This window comes from Cuculus canorus, chromosome 12 (genome assembly GCF_017976375.1).
Source record: "Cuculus canorus isolate bCucCan1 chromosome 12, bCucCan1.pri, whole genome shotgun sequence".
Taxonomy (NCBI): domain Eukaryota; kingdom Metazoa; phylum Chordata; class Aves; order Cuculiformes; family Cuculidae; genus Cuculus; species Cuculus canorus.
This window is the reverse complement of record NC_071412.1, coordinates 15,914,655-15,936,286: the sequence shown is the minus strand read 5'-3', so window position 1 is coordinate 15,936,286 and position 21,632 is coordinate 15,914,655. Positions and strand designations below refer to the sequence as shown.

At 52.3% G+C, this 21,632-nt stretch overlaps 1 long non-coding RNA gene across 10 annotated transcripts in view; it reads left to right on the top strand.

Annotated features, from left to right (window-relative positions):
- Positions 1-21,632, top strand: part of LOC128853354 (uncharacterized) — an 80,795-nt gene that overhangs the window by 36,041 nt on the left and 23,122 nt on the right. For 6 of the 10 annotated variants that reach the window (XR_008451837.1, XR_008451841.1, XR_008451844.1 and 3 more), the window contains 4 exons: positions 7,916-8,068; positions 12,160-13,058; positions 15,802-15,870; positions 15,981-16,112. This is a non-coding gene — a long non-coding RNA (uncharacterized LOC128853354). Of the gene's footprint in view, positions 1-2,990; positions 3,176-7,915; positions 8,069-12,159; positions 13,059-15,801; positions 15,871-15,980; positions 16,113-21,632 lie in introns of all 10 variants that reach the window. The other 4 variants (XR_008451839.1, XR_008451842.1, XR_008451840.1 and 1 more) reach the window with 4 other exon arrangements.

The window sequence follows — 21,632 nt, the reverse complement described above, 5'->3', positions numbered from 1 at the left end:
CTGTTTTCTGTTTGATCCTGTTATCAGGCAGCTTGCTGCGAGGCAGCCAGCCCTGCTGGGTGCTGCAGGCACAGGGCGGCACAGGCACCCGCAGCACTTCAGCTGCCCCAAGCCTTCGCCCCCACTGCCCTGCCAAAGCCCTGCTCTTGGCTCTCTGTGTGCGGAGAAGCTCCTCGTCCCACTGCCAGCCTGGCTGGATGCCCTGCAGGTGTGTGCTTTGGGGGCAAAATCCTTTTGAGGTGAGCAGAGATCCTTCCAGGACTTCTCAAAGCTATTTATTCTGACACTGAGCCATAGCGTCGCTGTGCAGCTCTGCGCGGAGTTTGCTCTGGGTTATGATGTACAGGGGTCTGGAAATGAAAGGGAATATTTTGCCTTTGAAAAGGAAAGAGATGGTGTCTGCTGTGTTAAATTAAAAGACTTGGATATGAAAAAAAAAAAAAGCATGTGTGTGTGCAATGAAAAGCTTCCTGTGAATTCATCCAATGTAATTGGGATGAGAGCTCTTGCGTCGTGCAAAATCATGCTGTTGGTCGCAGAGGGGATACATGAGCAGAGGGACAGGCAGAGACGCAGCCTGTACCGTTGTTTGAACACTGCCTGCAAATCCCAGAATGGGCCATTAGGAATTGAAGAGGTGCTGTTAATCTGAGTTGGAAATAAAACAGGACACACATGAGCTCCTCTGCTTGGGCTGGACCGCTGCTGGTGTCAGCTTCAATTGGAATAAACAAGTGTTTCTTGACTGTACGGAGCTACTGGAAGGGAAAGCATTGCTGGGGGCGAGAGGCTGCTCTGCTCCCCGATGAGAACCGCTTGCCCGACTTCTGCTCATTTTTAAACAGAGGCAGTTGTGAAAGCGAGAGGGTACTCAGGGGTACTCATTACCACTTCTGCTTTGTGAGAGTTTTCCTCCAGCGCCCATAAAAACATTTCTTGGTCTCACAAGGGATTCCACATCAAATATTCAAGGCAGATTACAGCGAGAACCACACAGGAGAAAGGGGGGGGGGGGAGGAAAAAAAGAAGTCTAAACTGTTCGGTTGCTTTAATAAAGGAGCCAAAAAGGTTAACACAGAAAAAGGGAGGTGGGAGGAAGGGGAGAGGCTCCTCGAGGCAGCGCTGTTGTTGATGAATGCCAGCGCAGCCTTGGTTTTGAAGCGGGTGCTGCTCCTGCTGAGCCAACTTGGGGCACAGTTTATTACCTGCAGCCAAGAGCAAAATCCTTAGCAGGGATAGCGTGCACGTGGCTGTTCCCAGAGCCTCTGCTTTAATAAAAAACCTGGGTGGTGAGTATTCCTGCCCTGGAGGTGCTGGTGGCCTCTTTGAAATGGGTTTGTTTGCTGCTGGTCTACACAGCGAAATCTCTGCTGTGAGGAGGTTTGGAGTGGAAAGGCTGGGGGGTACATCCCAGAATTGCAATGGGGCAGGAGCCCACCTCTAGGGCTCTCAGCCTTGATTTGAGGGTGCGTGGTTAGCAAGCATCCCAGCCTCTACCAACTGGGCTGTTCCTGCTGTTTGTATCTTGTTTTGCCCCTCAGTTCTGGCTGACCACCTGCTTCAGACCACTTGGCTCAGGAGCGAGGGTAGTGCTGCTCGCAGCCTGGCTTTGGGGGACACTGGGACACGGGGGCTCCCTGTGCTGTCCCCAAACCCCTGCTCCATGCTGGGCCCTGGTGGGCCTCAGGACCAGTGGTCAGGCACCTCTGCAAGGTGCTTGCCAGGGAAATGGCCCTGATGAGGAATTAACACGGCTGAGCCAAGACCTTTCTTTGCCTTTGATAGAGTGGTCAGGTGTGTAGTGACCTGCCGGGAGCAGGGACCGGCCCTGGTCATGTAAACAGCTTCGGAGATGGGAATTTTGACAGTAAGACCAGCAGGTGCTTGGACTTCTCCAGTCATTTGTTCCTGCTGTGATCTCTTGGCTATGAAGCTGCTAGTCCTGGTCCTTGTTTTGTCCTGGGAGATGGGGCAGGTGTGGAGAGGGAAGTGGGAAGGGTGCTGAGCAGGAGGTGGGGAGGATGCTGAGCGAGCGATGAGGAAGGTGCTGAGCAGGAGGTGGGGCTGGCGGTGAGCGAGCTTGGCAGCTCTGGTTTTACAGCAGAGGTGGGAAGAAGTGGTATCTCTGATTGCAGGGATGTGGCTTTGCCTGGCAGTGTGGGTTTTTTCCTGGTGATGTAGTGCCACAATAAAACACTCAAAACCTGTCAAAGCTCCGGAGAGTACAATTTTGCTTCACAGATAACATCTCCCGCCAGATACACACTTTGCTGTTTCTCTCACATGTTTTCCTACCACGTAATTGTTTTTCTCCTGCTAATTGAGCTGCAGAGCATAACCTTGGCTTGTAGGGAGGAGAAGCTGCATCGTGTGAACCCTGGGCCCTGTCTGGGGGAGGCTGCGCCGTCCCGGCTGCGGGCAGGGAGCGGGTGCGTGCCCGGGGCTGTGCGGGGGCACTTGGCGCTGCATCACTGAGCAGCACCCGGGGTTATTTTCCCTCCTTGTGCAGTCTGGAGGGAGGGTGCATGGTGCACGTGTGGTCTCTGAGCCTTTCCCACAACTACCATGTGTTTGTTAGGGGATGCTTTGCTGTGCTGGCACTTGGACCTGGGATGTCTGTGATGCCCAAAGCCACCCAGACCCGCTCCAGGGCTGCCCTGCTCTATATGGCTGTGGGGAGATTTCCTGGGAGCAAGAGATGGGGGCAAAGCCACCAAACCACCTGGTTTGGATGTGGTGATGAAGTGGTTCTGGTGCCCCATGAACAGCCCTCTGTGCCACTCACGCCCCACAGCATCACCCGGTGGGTGACGAAGGGTGGCCCAGGGCGGGTGTGCGGTGCTGTGGCTGTTTGTTGTCATGGGTGTTTCGTGGAGGAAGCAAGCGGAGACCCCAGCACCATTCCAAGGGTGCTCAGCACCTCCCGCAGGGTCCCAGCTGGCTCATGGTTGCAGCTTCTAATTGCTTGGTGTTTTCTTTCCCTCTTCTAGTGCTTAATTGCTGGCTCTCTCCTTGCAATCAGCACCTGTAGCACTCTGCAACAGAGCTCGTGAGTCACAAGCCACCCACGTCGAGTGTTTATTAACCCACAGGGGAAAAGCACCAGGCTTTCCAAAAGCCACATAGGAGGAGACTTACCCGGTCCCAGCCTCCACCCCTCCCAGCCCCACATCAGGTAAAGGGTCCAACCCTGTCCTGTGCCCGATCTCCTTCCAGCGGGTGTGGGTGGGGGCTGCGGCCAGTGCCTGGGCATGGCTGATGCTCCGCACAGACATTGCTCTGTGGTGCTGCACAGTGATGGACCAGGGAGTCCAGGCTGCAAAATTGGGATGCTGGGGGCAAATAACATGGGAAGGGGTGGATGGCACCCAGCACAGTCTTCCTCTTCTGACTTCCTTGTGGCAATGCAGCCCCCTCATCCCCACATCCCCCACCCAGCACTGTTTTCCCCTTCTCCTGACTTGCATGTAGCAATGCAGCCGGGTACTGGGAGGGCTCAGCCCCTTCACAGCCTGCCCCAGGGTCCCATTCTAGGGGAGCGCTGGGGTCGGCTCACGGGGGTTCTTGCAGCCTGTCCCACTAGGCAGCGAGCGCCTCCGCAATGGGGTGAAGCAGCAGGCAGGTCGTGGCACACGTGGTCCTGGGAAGCAGTATGAGTTGCTGTGGTTTTTGTACTCACAGGCAAATGGATTTGTGGCTTCAGTCAATTGACTCATAGCTGAAGTGTTACTTGGCAAGGGGAGGAGAGTTCCCGCCCCCAGCACCGCTCCTCGTGCATCCTTGTCAGCAAATAACACATCACGAGTGACAGGTTAAGGCAGGATGTGGCCATGGCTTCTTTTTTTTCTGGCTTTTTGGGGGGGTCTTTTTCCTCCTGCCCCTTCAAGCTGAGATCCTCTCTACAGAAACCAAACTCTGTGGTGGGACAGCTGGCAGTGGCCCTGGCAGGCAGTGATGCTCTCGCTGCCACCCACTCCCTGGCTGCCAGTGGGTGCAGGTGGTCCATGCTCCTGCAGGAGAAGCAGGTTCTGCTTCTCCCCTCTGCTGTGAGCCCTGGACAATGAGCTCAGGGGGACAGTGACATGGGGACAGAGTGCTGCACTCTCTTGGGACTGCAGCGTGGGAGGTGATCCGGTCTGTGGCCACTTAAGGGCTCACTGGATTAAAGGTGGTTTCTGTTGTGTAATTTGAGAAAGTCATCTGGGCGCTGATGCACTCGCTGTCCCACTGGGTACTTGGTCCTGCCTCTCATGGGTGTGCCCCATGTAGGGTTGGGTCCTGGGCAGGAGCCACTGGTGATGCTGGGGCAGCTGGTGGCTGCAGGCTCTGCCAGCGTCCTTACGGTGCTGCGGTGATTCGGGGCTGAAGGGGGAAGGTGGTTGTTGAAAAGGGTGAAGTTGTTTCATTTCCCTCCCATACTGCACAGGCATTTGCTGCACCGTTGCAGCAGCCCAGGAGTGCTGAGCCCACACCTACCTCTCCTGGCCCCTGTGAAACTCAGAGGAGGGTTTTGCCAGCATCGCAGTTCTGCATCCCTCCTGGCTGCCGTGACTTCCACCTCAGCTCCGGGGTTGTGCTCATTGTGGGTGGTTCACACGCTCAGCCTGGTGCCATTTCTACAGCAGCAAGCTGGGCAAACTCACCGGCTTCCTCCCCCTCTGCTGTCAGTTTCCTCTGAGCATCCCTCAAGCTCTTCTCCTTTTTCTTTTCTCTGCTCTGAATTTTTCATCCCGAGCTTTCACAAAGTACCTGTGGTGGAGTGGTTGAGATTTGGGCTTTGCCTCTGCCAGGTGGGAAGGTTTTGGAGATGGGGAGCAGGGCAGGCGTGGGGTGGGGAGGAAGGGGAAGGGAAAGATATGAGATGAGAGCAGCAGTGGGGCGGCAGTTTGCTAAACCACCAGCTGACAAAATAGAGCAGAGTGCTGCACATTCCTGTCCAGAGCGAGTCCTTGTGAAAATGTTCATTTTGGAAGCAAATGTCTGGCTGGCTGTGTCTGGGGCAGCCACAACTCACGACTCCTCTGCCAGTGCCGTGCCATCCCTTGTATTCATCCACACCTTCTGCACCCAAAATCCTGTTTGTGTGAGCCCAGGTTTTGTTTCTGCAGGGAAAAACGAGGAGCACAAGTGTGATACTGCTGGGTTAGTGTCTGCTCAGAGCTCCTTGCTGAAAGCATGCTGGCACAATCCAGGTGGTTGGTGCTGCTGCATGTGCTGCACGCTGGGCTCTGCCTGCTCCAAGGCCACTACCTGTCCGTGTGCAGAAGTTCAGCATCTTCAGTACTATGAGATGGAAGGGAAGGCAGCAGAGCTACAGTCAGATACCTGTGGTGGCTCAGCTGTCCCTCAGTTCCTCTAAGCTTGCCCAAGCAGATCTGTAGAGCTATAACACCCCCCACCCCCCCAGGAAAGGTATCTCCTGTGTTGCGGACTCTGCTGCCTGCACAGGCAGGCGTGAGCTGGTTCTGCCTGGGCTGCCAATGGAGCAGGCGTGGGATCTGTGGTTACCCCAGTGCTGGACTGGGGCTGATGTGACCAAAATCCTGATGAGCTCAGTCCTGTGGGTTTGGGTTGGGTCTTCTCTGTGTCTGCCCACAGTGGAGTCATAACCTCACACCTCTCTGCTTCCTCTCTCACACCCTGCTTCGCGCACCCACATCTTGCAACCCCCCCCCCCCGTGCCTGACCTGCCTGCTGGCACCAAAGTGCAGGGTTGGGGATGCACCGCTCCTCATCACCAGCCATGCTCCTGCTCTTTAATCGCACTCTGGGACCCGCTGCCAGTAACCTGGAAGGAAGTGGTTTGTGGAATGGTGGCAGTGATGAGCCGGTTCAGAACTGTGGCTATGGCTGGAGGTTTCTCCTCTGGAAAGCTGACTAATTTCCACCAGAAGCAGGACCACAAGAAAAAAAAACATCCCGAGAAATACCTGTGTCTCTCACCTTTTAATGGAACCCTTAGAAAGAGGCCAAAGAGCTTGGTGATGTGGGAGTGCCCTGGGGCTGCCAGCATCCCAGCGTTGCTCCACACAGCCAGCACCAGGTGGGGTAACACAGAGAAGTCCCCTTAGCTATGTGGGACAGTGACACTGGGATTGGGTGGCCCTCAGCAAGTTTGCCAGTGACACCAAGCTATGTGGCATGGTTGATGTGGTGGAGGGAAGGAATACAATCCAGAGGGACCATCCCTGGAGGTGTTCAAGGCCAGGCTGGACGAGGCTTTGAGCAGCCTGATCCAGGGGGAGGTGTCCATGCCCATGGCAGGGGGTGGAGTTGAATGGGCTTTAAGTTCTCTTCCAACCCAAACCATTCCATGGTTCTGTGATTCTATGTCTATGCTAGGAGTACGAAGTCTTAATTCCTCCATGTTTTTCTTATGGATCAGGTTGCTCAAAGCCCCATCCAACCTGGCCTTGAACATCTCCAGGGATGGGGCAGCCACCACCGCTCTGGGCAACCTGGGCCAGGGCCTCCTCACTCTCACAGGAAAATATTTCATCCTAAGATCTCATCTAAATCTCCTCTCTTCAGCTTAATTCCCACAGACGGTGCTGTGCCGTCACTCCTGGCTCTCTACCTCCCCACACGAGCTGGACACTCCGGTTTCTTGATGCTTGCAGGATAAATGGCCACATCATGGCTTTCTTGACTCCTGAGTTGGAACCTGCAAACCAGTCAGCTGGGGGCACTGGGGAGGTTCTGAGTAGCCTGGGAGAGTGAAATGGGATGGTTCTCTCAGCTGCCGCATTGGGTCTGTTCCAGCAGCACAAAAACCTGCCAACGATCCATGAAGGGGGTGTTTAAAAAAAGGAAGATGCTTGCTGAGGTGTTGTTTTTCAGGGAGCTAGTGCAAAGAGTGGGAATGTGGAAGGGATCTCCAAGAGGCCCCCAGTTCTGTCTTCCCAAGACTCGAATGCAGGCCTGAACAACAGATGCGGCCCCACTAATTTCTTTTCTTGGTGCAATTCAGTTTCTTGGGTGGCAGGATGCAATTTGTGTTTGAGTTTGGCTTTCTAGTGAAACTCTTGGCTTGTCACTCTCAAAGCACAACATGCGCCTTAAATAGCAGGCTAAATTTCTCCACCTAGCCTAAAAAAATAAGATCTTCCTCTGCCAAATGAAAGGACATATTCCAGTATTCTTTGTTGTTGCAACAAATTGGGTGGATACTGTCAGACTTCTGTATTCTGGGAATACTTCCAGAGCCTCTCTTTGTGTGCAAGTCGGTTACCATGTAATTGTCAACTTAAATTGTAGTGTTGGATAACTCGCTTCGGCTGTAAGATAATCTGCCTCTCCTGCGACTCAGCCCCATCAGCGTCAGGGCAACGTGTTGGGCTCTGCTTCTCCTGCACAAAAGCTGCAAGAGATGAGAGGGCTCTGCAGATCCCGGGCTGTGCCCGAGGGGTCCTGGGGGCACTTATGGTGGCACCTTTGCTAAAGGCATTGCTGTCCATGGGGGAAGGATGGATCCTGCTCACATGGCTGGGACACGCTGCCCACATGGACAGCAGCGATGGCAGGAGGGATGGGGTGGTCCCTGCCTCCTGGCCCCTGCCCATTGCTGGCTGGGGACATGTGGAGATAAAAAGGTTGCTTTCGATGTGATGGGAATCCTCTTAGTCCTCTTCCTTCCCCTTTCAAATTGGCAGCTCGTTTTGTTGTGTTTGTTTTAGCCTGAATCCCAGTGACAATTAGCGCTAGAAGGCTAGATTAAGCTGTTTTTACTTGTTTTCTTTTCCACTTTGATTTCCACCTCCTCCAAATTCTTAATCCTACTGAATATTTCATCTCTTGTAGCTCCATCAATTGAAAGGCTCCCAGTGGGACGTCCAGGACCGGCACTGTTCGAGCTGCTTTGCTTTAGCTAATGCTTCTCAACGCCGGGCTGAGTTTGTTGCGCAATTTATTTCAGATGAGAAAACCACAGCATCCGCTTCAGCGAGAACCAAGCGAGCGATTTGGGAACAGGACTGTGCAATAAATGAGAACTTCGGTGGTTGATGAGAAAGCAGAGCACCCTGTGTTCCCACCTCGTGCCTTCTCCAACTGCAGGCAGCTTTTGCAGGTGGGAAACCCCTTGTGTAGTCACAGATCGGAGATTCCTCTCTCAATGGAGGATGCTTTGTGCTGGAGGGGGGTTGATGTGGTGGTCACCTGGCTCCCATTGGCCCCGTGGTGGGTCAGCCATCCTGGAGATGGGTTGTACTTTGTGAAAGGGGTTTGCTGGGGTGCATAGAGGAGACAGTGGAAGATCCTGTCTCTCTGTTTGTGATTTCCCCATCAAAAATTGCACTTTTGCCTTTTTTTTCCAGTGATGCTTTTGGAATTACTGTTGGGTTTTTGCCCTAAACTTACATGGTTGACAAAAAGGCTTTTGGACGGGGAACTTCTTTTTTCCCCTATCAAAAAGGCATTTTCTAGCTCGACCAGCTCTGGGCTGACTCTGCACAGATGTGTCCATCAGGATGGACACATTCCCACTACTGCTGCTTTTTTCTGTATGGAAAGCAAAGCTGGGAAGAGGGTGGAGGCTTTGCAGCTCTCTGCATCCATGAACTCTCTTGATTTTATCAACCCATCTAAATGCATGGGGCGTCTGGTGTTTGTAACAATGTCTTTTACCACCCAAATCTCTTCTTGCTCTACAACATCCTTAACAGTTTGCAGGGACTTTTCCCTAAGAGGAATCTGGCTGCTCACACGCCTGGCTGCTTCTGACATAAAGCAGGGATGCGCAGCAGGCTCTGCCAGCAGGTCCTTTGAAGCTTGCAAAGCTTCAGTGCTCTTCACCTGGTCTACGTGTTTCTTATCAAGAGCCCCAAAGTGTCTGCAGCCTGCATGGGAATAGCTCTCATTGAAGTGCCAACAACCGGCTCCAAGTGCCTTTGCCAAGGGAGCTGCGGTGGCATATGTTCGCTCTCAGAGCAAGGTTACAGTCTTGACTCATTAGAAGTTACTTTTCTCATTGTGGGGCATATGTAGGAGAACCTGGTGCCAAGCTGGCAACGCATGCGGTGAAGCGGAGAGGGCTCGGAAAGGCTCTGGAGGAAGGTTACACTTGCACTGTTGTCCTCAATTATTTTGTTTTGAAAGCATCACAAACCCAGCCCTGAATGGATGCTGTGTTTGTGGAAGCTGAGAGCCCTGCACAGCACTGGCAGAGCAGCATCCACTGCCCTGCAGGGCTTTCCTCTGGGGTCCAGCACTGACTGAGGATACCTCCCTCCCCACAGCCCCTCCCAGGTTATTCCTGCAGGCAAGGAGCGAGGTAGTTGCTCAGGAACCATGTCCCAGCAGTGATGGGATGGGGCAGAACAAGAAGACAGCAGAGCCCTAGGACCGAGGTGCTGGTCCTTGACGTGGTCTGTGCCCTGGGCAGCCTTGCTTGCCACTGAGCTGCGTTAGAGCCGTCTAATCCAGCGCATTCCTAAATGATGGCTTTGGTGGGTTCGCAGGATTCTGCAGCCCATGCTAATGGCTCATTGCTGAACCATAAGTGGTTGTGTTATACTTTGGATTTATTGGAGGCTGAGGGATTAATTTCCTGAAATATATGGTCATGACGTTGAGGTTAAATTAAGATCTCATTCAAAAAGGATTCTTTTTATTATATTTAATTTGTAACCCCTTTTCTATAGCCGTTTTACAGCTATTCCTCCCCCTCCCTTAAATGTTCAGTGTCATGTTTCTAGGAAGAATCTTATTTCATGCAGACTAATAGCATTTTTCAGTATAACCTTTTACAGTTCCTCACCGTTCGAGTTACTCCAGTCTCGGTTGTTTATACACAACAAGGTCTTAAATCCTCTCTTAGAAAATAAAGATGTTGATGCAAAAGCAACAAGAGCTTCTGGCAGAGCTAAAATCCATCCGTTCTTTTCTCCTTCCCCACATGCCACCTCCTTCAATCTGCTGTAACTAAAAGCCCTTTTACTTCAGCACTTGAGCACTTTGATAGAACGCATGTTGAGTAAATCTTACATGACATTTTTACTCTGAGTGATATGTATATAAAGTTGAGCTGGCTCAGTGCTAGCCTTGCTTTGCCCTTCTTGATGATGCCACTATTAAACTGATGAATTAACTGGAAATCGGTGCTGCGAGATGCTGGAGCCCAGAGCCAGGAAGGGGATGAGGCTGTGGTGAAGGACAATGGTCTGGATGCAGCAGCTGGCTCTGAAGAAGCTCAGGCTGGGCAGGGAGCAAATGAGCATCATCCAGACCTCCCTCCACTTCTTGTGCTCGCTCTGCTGCTGGCTGCCCTGCAAGATGGGAGGAGTGAAGCCTTGCTGTTGTTTTTTGCATCCAGCCAGCTAGTGTCCCTCTTCTGTGGTGCTGCGTGCGTTTCCTTAGCTCAGCTGCTGCGCCAGGTTCAGGGCTGGCCCCACAAGGCACCCAGCATGCAGGGGTCCAACCTGCAGGAGAATGTGTCCCAAAATAGTTGGAGACACGCTGCCTGCAGGAGCTCTTTTCTAGGTCAGAGTGATGAGCTCATTGCTGCTGCTCTTCTGAATGCCACTGAGGTACGGGGAAGGGTGAGCTCGCTCCCAAGGGCTCGTCTGCAGAGTGGCCTCAGTCCTGGGGGTCTGGGCAAGGGAGGACAGGCATTGAATCTCCCCAGGAGTCCAGACACCATAGAAAACAAGGTTTTTAGTCCCCAGATCTAAGTTCCTGCTCCGGAGGACAAAGCTCCCTTTCCTGAGTGTTTGAGATGTCTGGGAAATGATGTACAAACCGCCCATTTCTGGGATGGTGAGAAGGAAAGGCTCTGGAGAGCAGAGAGGTGGTGTCTTGGTGGTGCTTGTTGCTCTGTGTGGCTCTTTGCACATTTCCCCTTTGCTGATTAAGAGCAGCAGAGCATGGGATGCTCTCCAGTTCCTCCTTAGCACTCGGCCAGAGTTCAGGCTGAACGCCCTGTGATGCCTGCTGCGTTCGCCGGGATCTGCCAGTCCTTGTCCCCCACATCCAGGTGGTGCTGGCATCTTGCAGGTCGGGAAACAGCCTTGGCCTTCTGTTCTCCTAGATGAACGTTCCTCCCCTCTACTGGCAGCCGGAGCAGTCTGTGGGTGCCCCTGCATGCAAAGCGCTGCAAAGGAGGGAAGGAGCAGCAGTCTGAAAGGAAAAAGGGGGATGTGATTGACAGTAGGCTGTGGTGGAGGAGATAACCTCCAGTCATGGAGCTGTTGGAGCAGGTCCAGAGGAGGCCATGAAGATGATCCGAGGGCTGGAGCACTTCCCATACAAGGACAGGCTGAGAGAGTTGGGGTTGTTCAGCCTGGAAAAGAGAAGGCTCTGCGGAGTCCTTAAAGCAGCTTCCAGTACTGAAAGGGGCTCCAGGGAATCTGGTGAGAGACTTTTTAGCAAGGCCTGTTGTGACAGGACAAGGAGTAATGGTTTTAAACCAAAGGAGGGGAGATTTAGACTTGATGTAAGGAACAAATATTTTCTTGTTAGGGTAATGAGGCGCTGGCATAGGTTGCCCACAGAAGTGGTGGATGCCCTGTGTCTGGGGGTGTTCAAGGTCAGGTTGGATGAGGCTTTGAGCAACTTGATCTGGTTAAAGTTGTCCTTGCTTCTGCACGAGGCTGGACTGGATGACCTGCAAACGTCCCTTCCAACCCAAACCTTTGTATGATTCAGGCCCAGGCAGGCTGGGGCAGCAGGCTGAGCTCTGAACAGGGTGACCTGGGCAAGGGTGTCCACCACAGAGCAGCCATGCCACAGCCATGCCAGAGGCAGCTTGAACAGGTTGGGGAGCAGCAGGGACCCCCTCAACCCTCCTGCATCCCCACTAGAGCATCCTCCTCCTGCTCCCAATCCCCCTGAGACTGGGATGCTTGCACCGCAGTGTCCCTCAACCTGGTTTGGAGGCCATGCTGTGCAGTGCCTTGATGACAAGTGGTCCACGGGAACCACCCACCCGTGGCCTCGTGCGGCATCACCCCCACCATTAACCCCACTGGTGTGAGATTCCCAGCCCAGCCTCCGCCGGCAGCCTGCCCGGCGCTGAGCCGCCGTGCTCCCGGCAGCTCCCCACCCTGAGCTGTCAGCTCTGGCTTCTGTGGGGATTTTCTCTTTTCTTCTCTATTTTTTTTTTTCCCCTCCTCTCCAGAAGTGCTGATGGACAAGTTGAGTAACCGTATCTGCTTGTTACAGGACATCTTGAGGATGATTGCGGAGGTCAGGACTCAACTGGAAAGACCGCAGCGGGTTGCTGACTGGCATCCACGGTCCAGATAAGATAAAAACAACTGATGACAGCAGGGAAGTGAAACAGTCATCTCAGCACTTGGATTAGTGCCCAGCAAAGAGGAAGGGAAAAAAAAAACCCATGGAGGGCCGGTGGGGAGGGGAAGGTGGTGGAATACGTATTAGAATAGAAACTCTGGAAAAAGCTATCAGGAGGCAGCAGATTTGGGTGTTAAATATTTATGAATTAGCAGCACTTGTCGCGTTCTCGCTGAGCTGCGAGTTTCCAGGACGGGAATGTGTGTGGCTGCAAAGCCGCCGTCGCTGCCGTCGCTGCCGCGGCACACAGTGTTGAGGGGAGCACATGGTGTCGAGGTGGGCAGAGCAAAGGCGTGGAGGAGCAGGAGGCAAGGTGACTGGCTCTGGTAGCTGGCAGTGTTGAGGCTCACAGCAGTGCAGGATAAACCCCGCAGAAGAGAAGGAAGGATAAATGAGGTGCCATAAAAATGACTACTATTATTCAGAGAATTCTGCTGAAGAGCATTGGAGTAATTAAATCATAATTGCTTATTACTCAGCTGAAGTGACATTGTAAGTGGCTGAAGGTCTGTGATGAGGAAAGGAAGGGGGGGTCTCAGCTTTTCTGCTGTGCCCTCAGGTTTGCCTCCATCCTGCTGTGGATGTGTGCAACTCATGGCAGCCAAGTAGAAAACCCAAGCCCTCAGTGAAGGTCGAAGGTCCCCCCTGAACCCATAAAGCTTGTTTTCACCATGACTTCCAAACAGAGAACCCTGTGAGTGCTGTGGCAGGTGCAGCATCATCAGTTGTTGTGGGACAGGGAGCTGGGAACAGCTTCATCTTGCAGGGTAAGTGGTGCCTGGGTGGACTTGCACAGCCCAGGTTGGCCGTTTGTTCTTGGACCCAAAGCCCTTTGGGTTAAGCTGACCTGCTAAGCCTTGAGAGCTTTAAAGGAGCTGTTCCCCACCGTGAAACAAAGAGCCTGCAAATCCTGTAAGCATTTAATTACACAGTGATGTTTATGGAACGTTTCAAAGGGCTCATGTAATCTGGCAGCACGGAGGAGACGTGGTGTTGAGGTTTGGAAGAACAAGCCTTCCTGGCATGCCACGCCACAGCAGGCTTTCCATTTGCCAGCCAGCTTGGGATGATGAACTGCATCTCCAGCTTTAGGGAACATGTTCTGAATTTTGGTGGAGTTTTCTCATTTTTGTTTCAAGGTCGCTCTGTGTTTCGCATTCCAAAATACTCTGAAATGAGGTCATCTGGCACTTAAGTACAGATGAGCACCTCTTATTTGTGTTTTTTCACTCGTTTTTGTGCCCTCCCTCCATCCCTCCATGCTGCCTGTGGGCAGGGAGAGATGTCCCTGCCCTGCTACCCTCCCCTTCCATCCCTCCTGTGGGAGATGGAGGGCAAAGGACCAAACTGTGGCTGCATCCTGCTGCCACCCTGTGATGCCCACAGCTCTGCTCATGTCTCATCACATCCCAGGTGAACTTTCCTGATGGGAAAGGAGAAGAGGAGAAGGGCCCACTGCTGTTGCTGGCTGCTTGACTTTATTCTGCTCTAGTTCCAGCTGGCAAAACGGGGACTGTGGTTCAGCACCGAATATCAGGCAGGTTTGGAGGGAAGAATGCTGGACGTGATGGAAAAGAGCATCCCTTCTGTGCCAGTCTTGAGGATAACCCCACTCTCACCACACCACGAGCACATGGGAAACGTCAGTTTCCAGCACTTCAACGAGCAGAGAAGCCGGTTACGTTTCCACCAGGCGTATTTATTTTTATTATTTCAATAGCTGTTAAGTGAGTCACCTGGCACGGCAGCAACGCAGCCCACCAGCAAGGAGAGCGCCGAGGAACTGCCAGAGAATCTGCTGCCAATAGAGCACTCGTGGCTTCAGACAGCCTCTTGTTTGGGGGCTCGCTGGAGCCAGCTGGGAGGCGAGCCTGCCGCCTGCGCCAGCACCGGCCCCTTTGCCACGACCGCCACGGCCACACCGCTCCTGCTGCCAGCCCTGGGCTTGTCCAATTACACGGGGCTAATGGTGAGAGCAGGAAAGTTCGTGGTTCCCTGGCCCCTGCTCCTTGAGGAAAGCCCAGGCAGGAGACACGAGGGAACTTGTTCTCCTGTAGAAATACTCATAAAATCATGGAATGGTTTGGGTTGCAAGGTACCATGAAGCCTATCCAGTTCCACTCCCCTGCCATGAGCAGGGACACCTCCCACTGGATCAGGTTGCTCCAAGCCCCATCCAACCTGGCCTTGAACACATCCAGGGATGGGGCAGCCACCACTGCTCTGGGCAACCTGGGCCAGTGCCCCACCACCCTCACAGGAAAACATTTCTTCCTAAGATCTCGTCTCAATCTCCCCTCTTTCAGCTGAAAATCATTCCTCCTTGCACTCCCTGATCGAGAGCCCCTCCTCAGCTTTCCTGGAGCCCTTTTCAGTATTGGAAGCTGCTCTACGGTCTCCTCGCAGCCTTCTCTTCTCCAGGCTGAACAACCCCAACTCTCTCAGACTGTCCTCTTATGGGAGGTGCTCCTGCTTCATGCAGTGAAAGCATCCCTAAATGAGAATAACCTGTGGGGTTCTTCCCATCCTGGTACAGGACCTGAAAGCTTCATCCCATTCCCTTGCTCTGAGCGGGTGAGGGGTGCAGCCGGAGCCCAGCATCCCCCAGAGGTGGCCGTGCAGTGCCCATCTGGGCGCCCCCCTGTCCGGAGCACCCAGCTGTCCTGCCTTGGCAGGGGTTAAACAGCTGAAGGAGAGAGAAAAGGGCTCTGGTGATGCAAACAATAAAAAGTCTCTGCATTCCACTGAAGTTTCTTGAGCAACTGGCATTTGCCCATAAATGTACTTAAGCAGAAAATCACCAGAAAAGTGCTATAATCTGACAGATTTTTCACAGGCTTAAATATTCATGAATTAAAAGAATTGGCAGAATTTTCTACATTATTAGCTTTCATCATGGCTACAGGAGCAGTTGGTGCACTGGCTGCTCTTCAAAAACTATTAATCTAGTCTGTCATCACAGCAGCCATTTTTTAATTAGCTACTTTACTGAACGATCTGGTGCAGGAGTGAGACTGGAACATTTAAATGGTATTAAAGTTTTAAGGTGCCCCTTTCCATTTTTAATCGAAGTTCTGAAAGGCAGCACTAGGGAAACAAAGGCTGCAGCAGGTTGCTTCGTTTCAATGGTTAACTTCTGATTTTGTGAAACATCAAGCCTTGGAAAACTGAGCGTCTCCTACCAGGAGAAGACATTGCAAGAAAGGAATTGTTCTTTAAGCAAAAGTTCACAACATTCCTACCGGATGAAATCAAAAGGAGATGTTTGTGGCTGAAACACCGCGTGCGTATTGAGGCGATAACAGGACGTGGCGCTGTGTGCATCCTACTGGAGTAGGCGCTTGGTCCCAGGGTACCAATCCTCCTCCTGGTCCCACAGGGCCCACTGCCGCGTCCCCGCGTGGCTCTGCACACCTGCCCAGAGCATCTCCTGAGCTGGTGGTGTGCGGGGGGCCCTGATGCCACATCAACTCTTGCCACAACATTCATGTGAGCTTTTTCTTTTTGCAGGAATAGTTTGGCATTGTGCATAGCCCAGAGGTTTGGAGTGGCTCCTTCCTAAAAAGCAAGGGCCCTGTGGTGAGTACATACAGGCTGCTCCTGCATCCATGCAGGCTCCCGTATCCATGCACGCTGCTTCTGCATCTGTGTGGGCTGATTCTGTAGCTATGCTGGTTGCTCCTGTACAGGCTGCGGTGGAAGCACATCTTCAGCCCCAGCTGGCGACCGTGCATGAGCTGTAAGTTTGGTGCTGCCTTCTCCAAGCATTGGGGCTGCGGCAGCGCTGTTGGCTTTAAATCTCTCTGCCCTGGCCTCGGCTGGTAAGTGAGCTGGATTTATAATTATACTTTTATTTTGAATTCAGTAGTCTCTGAATTGTTACGTGTGTTGGCTCTACCCTGCTCCAGTGAAAAGCAAGCTCTGGAGATGGAGATGCCTATCAAAAAGCCCAACTGGAAGCATCTCCCATCCCATGAGGTGTCACAAGGTTTAGCAAGAGATGTGCTCTCCTGCTTGGAGGATAAGACATACCCCTCCAGCCCTGCTGTCCCTGGCTCTCAGTGATCACGAGGGTTGTGGTGCTGCGGAGCACACAGAGCTGTGCTGGCTGCCCTGGAGGTGTGTGTGGGTCTGGGTGAGAGTCCAGCTGTGCCAAACACAGCCGGGAGGCTGTGTCGCCTGTGCTCTTGTACCCCAAACGCTGTGTGTTGGGAGTGCTGGGGCTGTCCTGGCTCCCTGTACCCTTTCCCCAGGGGACACTGCTGGAGCAGCAAGGGGTTGTCTCCAGACCCGGAGCACAAGGACTTCTGTGCTAAATCTGAGCTTTTCTCTAACTCAACATTATTGTCCATGCCTATTTGAACCTTGCTTTGCTCTCTGTGCCAGAAACACTGCTCTCCTGGCTTATTATTTGCATGTGAAAACACAGAAAAATTATGTTTTTGTGGTGGTTTTAAATGTGCCTTTTTTGGCGTCTGTGGCTACGGCTCTGATCAGCTGCTCGTTGTTGCCAGAGCTTTGATTTGTGCATCACAGTGCTACTGTCCTGCGGAGTGGGGAAGGCAATTGCTGTAGATTTGACTTTTTCCCCTGTTGGCATGTAAAGCAAGGAGCGTAAAGAAATTGGCAGCTAAAATGCCAATGCTGTGGCTATAACCTGTCAAAAAGTTGCTCTCCGTAGGTCCTTTGACCACGAGAAGTCATTTTAAAGACGGTTCTTCTTTTGGTTGACTTGATATCATGCTTATTGTTTGCAAGGACCAAGGCAAACACTGGCTGGTGACTGAAGGGTAGATATTAATATCAAGTGTGGTGAAAGGACAAAAACCACTGCCCACCGGTGCTCTGCTCACAGCTCTAGCTGAAAAAAATCTGTGATAGCATTTCACCTGGGGGTTGGGGTTTTTCTTCAATAATGTGGAATAGGGAAAGTCTATAACACCGAGGGTTTGGGGGGATTTTAATACTTTCTGAGAAATAATTTCCTTTTCAAGTGTGAATGTTTGCATGGGTGAAGTGTTTTGGTAAGGCACGTGATCCCCTGTGAAGCTTAAACTGCATAGAGACCCCGATTCTTAGGAAAGGGTAAAAAAATCTCAACCTACATCATGGTTTCAAGGGAGGAAGGATGGGGAAATAGTCTCAAGAAATCTTTTACTTACAGTGAGCACCTTTTATTGGAGATTCCTTGTGGATTTTGGTTTGTGGTTTGGTTTTTTTCCATTGTAGACAGGTTTCCTGCCTATTACTGTGTTATGGGTTGGAAAAGTGGGATCCATAAGGGATCTTGCAGGCAAAACCTTGTGGAAGCAGTTGACGTTCAGGATGAAGCTTCTATGGCCATAGTGCCAGTGTGGGAAACTCTGCACATGCAGAGGGAATGGGGCGCAGCTCCTGCAACTCCGGCCTCTCCAGAATGATTGATTAACACTGGAGCTGTTGCATGGAAGTATGCACTACATCAGAATTAGTCCTGTGATGTAGAAACTGCTGCTGTCATTCCCATTAAATATCAGGCAAAGGTTTCACATGGTGAGATACAGTGTCTATCACTCTGGAGCTACTTTTCCTTATGCCTCCGGCTGCTCCCACCGCTCATTACCCCACAGCAACCAGTAGTTCTGCTGTGGGGCTGCACAGCCCGGAGCCCTGTGATGCCCTCCTGGGTTTGTGGGTTTAAAACTGCTGGGCTAGAAAACAATGGCAACAACCTGCTGCTCTTCCTTGGCGGCTCTGCTCTTATGCTGTGGGGATTTAAAATGTAACGTTAAAGCTGGTGCATTAAGGTGCAGACTCTCTCGTTAGCGTGATTGCAGTGAGGGTTGTTCCGCTTGCTTGTGCCTTGAACAGAGTAGCATTGGGGCTGCATGGATTTGCTGTTTCACGGCAAACAACTGCAGGCACATGGGCTGGGGATGAGATAGACATCGGGACAGACATCCGGACACCTGAGCTTATATCATCAAATCGCGCAGCCTTAGGCAGTTACAGAACCTTCTCGCTCCTCAGCAGCCCCACAAGCATCCAGCCCGCTCATCCTGCAGAGGACTGGGAGCAGGCTGCGAAGGGTAGGAATCACTAGGTCAAAGCTGGTCCCTCTTCCAGTGGTTAATAATGATTTTTTTCAAGCTCTCCTTTGTCATTTTTAATATGTAGTCACTTAAATGAGGCCCACACCCTTCTTGGCAATTATTTGTGATCGTTCTCTGTGAATTCTTGAACAAAACACTCTTTATTAGTACTCAAAGCTTCCAAAAGCACTGCAGATCTGATAGAGAAACGTTATTCAGCGGGCTGTACCACACGCTAGACCATTAATTAAATTTGCTAGATAGGATAATTAATTAGAAGAATATACTCAATATGTTCTTTAAAATGTAGGGCTGTCCCATGCTTTCTGCTGTGCAATACAGGGCTCTGCTGTTTGCTGTTTAGGTTGGAGGGTAAAAATGAGCCTTCACATTTAAGTTCAAATTAACATCTGCACAAAATGATGGGGTCTATGGCAGAAAATCTTATTGTCCTGCCTGGTGGGTTTGCATAATTTGAAGTAGCTGGGAGGGAGGAAAACACTGCTGAAGTATGTAAAAGAGATGGGAAATGGTGAGAACTGGGCTGGGGTTTAGAGGGAAAGATTGCTTTAAATCAAAGATTGGGACAGGCTGTAGAGGTGAGGCCTTGCGAGCCTCGTGAGGTTCAACAAGGGCAAGGGCAAGGTCCTGCACTGGGGATGGGGCAACCCCGGGCACAAATCCAAGCTGAGCAGAGAAAGGATTGGGACCAGCCCTGAATAGAAGGGCTTGGGGTGCTGGGGGATGAGAAGCTCAATATGAGCCAGCAACGTGTGCTTGCAGCTCAGAAAGCCAACGATGTCCTGGGCTGCATCCAAAGCTGTGGGACCAGCAGGGTGAGGGAGGGGATTCCACCTCTCTGCTCCACTCTGGTGAGACCTCATCTGGGCCCTGTATCCAGTTCTGGAGTCCTCAGCACGGGAAGGACACGGAGCTGTTGGAGCAAGTCCAGAGGAAGCCGCAGAGATGATCCGAGGGCTGGAGCGCCTCCCATAAGAGAACAGGCTGAGAGAGTTGGGGTTGTTGAGCCTGGAGAAGGAAAGGCTGTGGGGAGACTTTAGAGCAGCTTCCAGTACTGAAAGTGGCTCCAGGATAGTGTGAGGAGGCACTGGCACAGAGCCATGGTGGCTGCCCCATCCCTGGAAGTGTTCAAGGCCAGGCTGGATGGGGCTTTGAGCACCCTGATCCAGTGGGAGGTGTCCCTGCCCATGGCAGGGGGGTTGGAACTGGGTGGGCTCCGAGGTCTCTTCTAACTCAAAGCATTCCATGCTTTGATGCTTCCGCCCACAATGGAGGTGGGAGTGCAGCTCTGATTTAGACAGTGCAGTTTCTGTGCTCCAGAGCCCCTTAACTTGCGCTCCTGGATGACACTGTAGGGGCTGAAACAAACTTGCACATTTATTATAAAAAGGAAAAAAATCATCTTTATTTTTCCATGTTTAAACAATGCAGCCATGTGTGTTTCTTCTCATTAAATCCCATTTTTTTAAAAGGGAACTCCACTGCAGAAAAAGGCATGGAAGCTGACATAATTAAAGGCTTCTTTTTCCCCAGCCATGGTCCTTTGGTCTTTGAAGAGCTTGGGGATCCCTAAGGAATGCTCTGAACTCTGCAATATTTTGATAGCTGCAATAACATAATCAAAAGATGCTTTCATGAAGCGAGCACCTTGTGTGAATTGAGGCCACCCCCTCTCCCCGCGCCGATTGCTGATTTAATGGGGTCCAGAGCTCGGGTGCAGATGGGCAGGTTTATTTTCTGCCTCTGGTTCTCCAGGGAGGCTGCCTTGTGTGATGCACAAGTACTTTTTGGAAAGAGCTGGAGGGTTTCCCTTCATTGTGTGGCCCCTCACACCTCTGCCCATGCCTGGCGATGCTCAGCCGGTGACCCCGGCTAGAGGCTGCGGTGATGGGGACAGCGGGGGCTGCAGTTCACCCTCACCAGCCTGGGCTCTGCTGCCCTTCAAATTATTGCACGCAGCGATTCTCTTCTGCTTGAGAGTCCGCCAGGTTGTTATTCATCCTGAAATCCTCATTAAAGCACTTTAATTTCTTCCTTTCGCTGGCTAACTGTTTGCATGAATCCTCCTCTCTGTGCTCAAGTCATTGGAATCCTGGGTTTATGCCTTTTTCTCCACAAACTGCAGCCCCATGCACGTCCGCTCCACCTGAGCTCTGGCAGCAGGGGCTGCTTGGAACGAGGAAATTGGGGCATTTCTTTAGTCATTAAGCTGGAATCATTAAGCTTTAATCAGGCCAAATTAGGGTTTTGAATCCCGCCGCCTCGCATCAGTCTTTAATTGTATGAACTCAGTCACTCTTGAAGCAGAGCTGTCCTGGCGCCCTGTCCTCTGCAGGCGGAGAGCAGCGGGCACAGTGCCACTGGCGCCCCTGCACCCCATGGCTCCGGCGACTGCGATGCTCGCCAGCCTTCTAACTGCTTTGAGTCTGTCCTACCACAGGCGAGTTCCCCCTGTTTTGGGGACCCCAGGGCTGGTCCATGCAGAGCTTGCCCAGCCCTTCATCCTGCAAGCATCGCGGCAGTGCCAGGGGATGGGGTGGCATGGCTGGCCCTGCAGCTACAGCCAAATAACCCTTTCCTCTTACCCTGAGGGGGTTGAGAGGTTGCGTTTGTCCCTGTAGAAGCTGAGCCTCCTCTTTCCCTCTCCTCTGCTCCATCTCTACTTGTCACCAATCTTCCTTGGGTGCTCCTGTGGCAGCTCTGGTACAAGGGGGAGTAGGGGGTGGTGATGCATGGCGGCATCTGTGCCAGTCGCCTCCGCTCCCACTAATTCATCACCTCTTGTCTCTCATAAAAGCCGCTATTCACAATATAACGTGAATGAATTCTCACTAAAGCCCGTTAAATTACTCCGAGACAAAGCAAGGCGCCAGCACGCGGGCTGCTTTGCCAGTTCTTCGCGGCATGTTTAATTTACAGCAGAGCTGTGGATTTGGGAGGGTGCTGCTCAGCCCCCAGCTGGCGCGGTGGGAGGATGGCAGCATCCTCTTAGCCACAGCACCCTGGAGCTACGGCCCAGAGCTGCACCCTGGAGCTGCACCCATGGGGGCTCAGCTGGGACCAGAGCTGCCAGCGTTAGCTGGGAGTGGGAACCCTAAATCCTCTGTGCCTTGGAGACAAAGCACCCAAGGGTGTCACAGCACTGGCTGCCTTCCCCCCTTGCCTCACGATTTGCTTTTGCTCACCTATTTCTGTGGGCAGGACCCTGACTGCGTGAGCCTGTGTGAATCACAGCTCCAGTGACTTGAC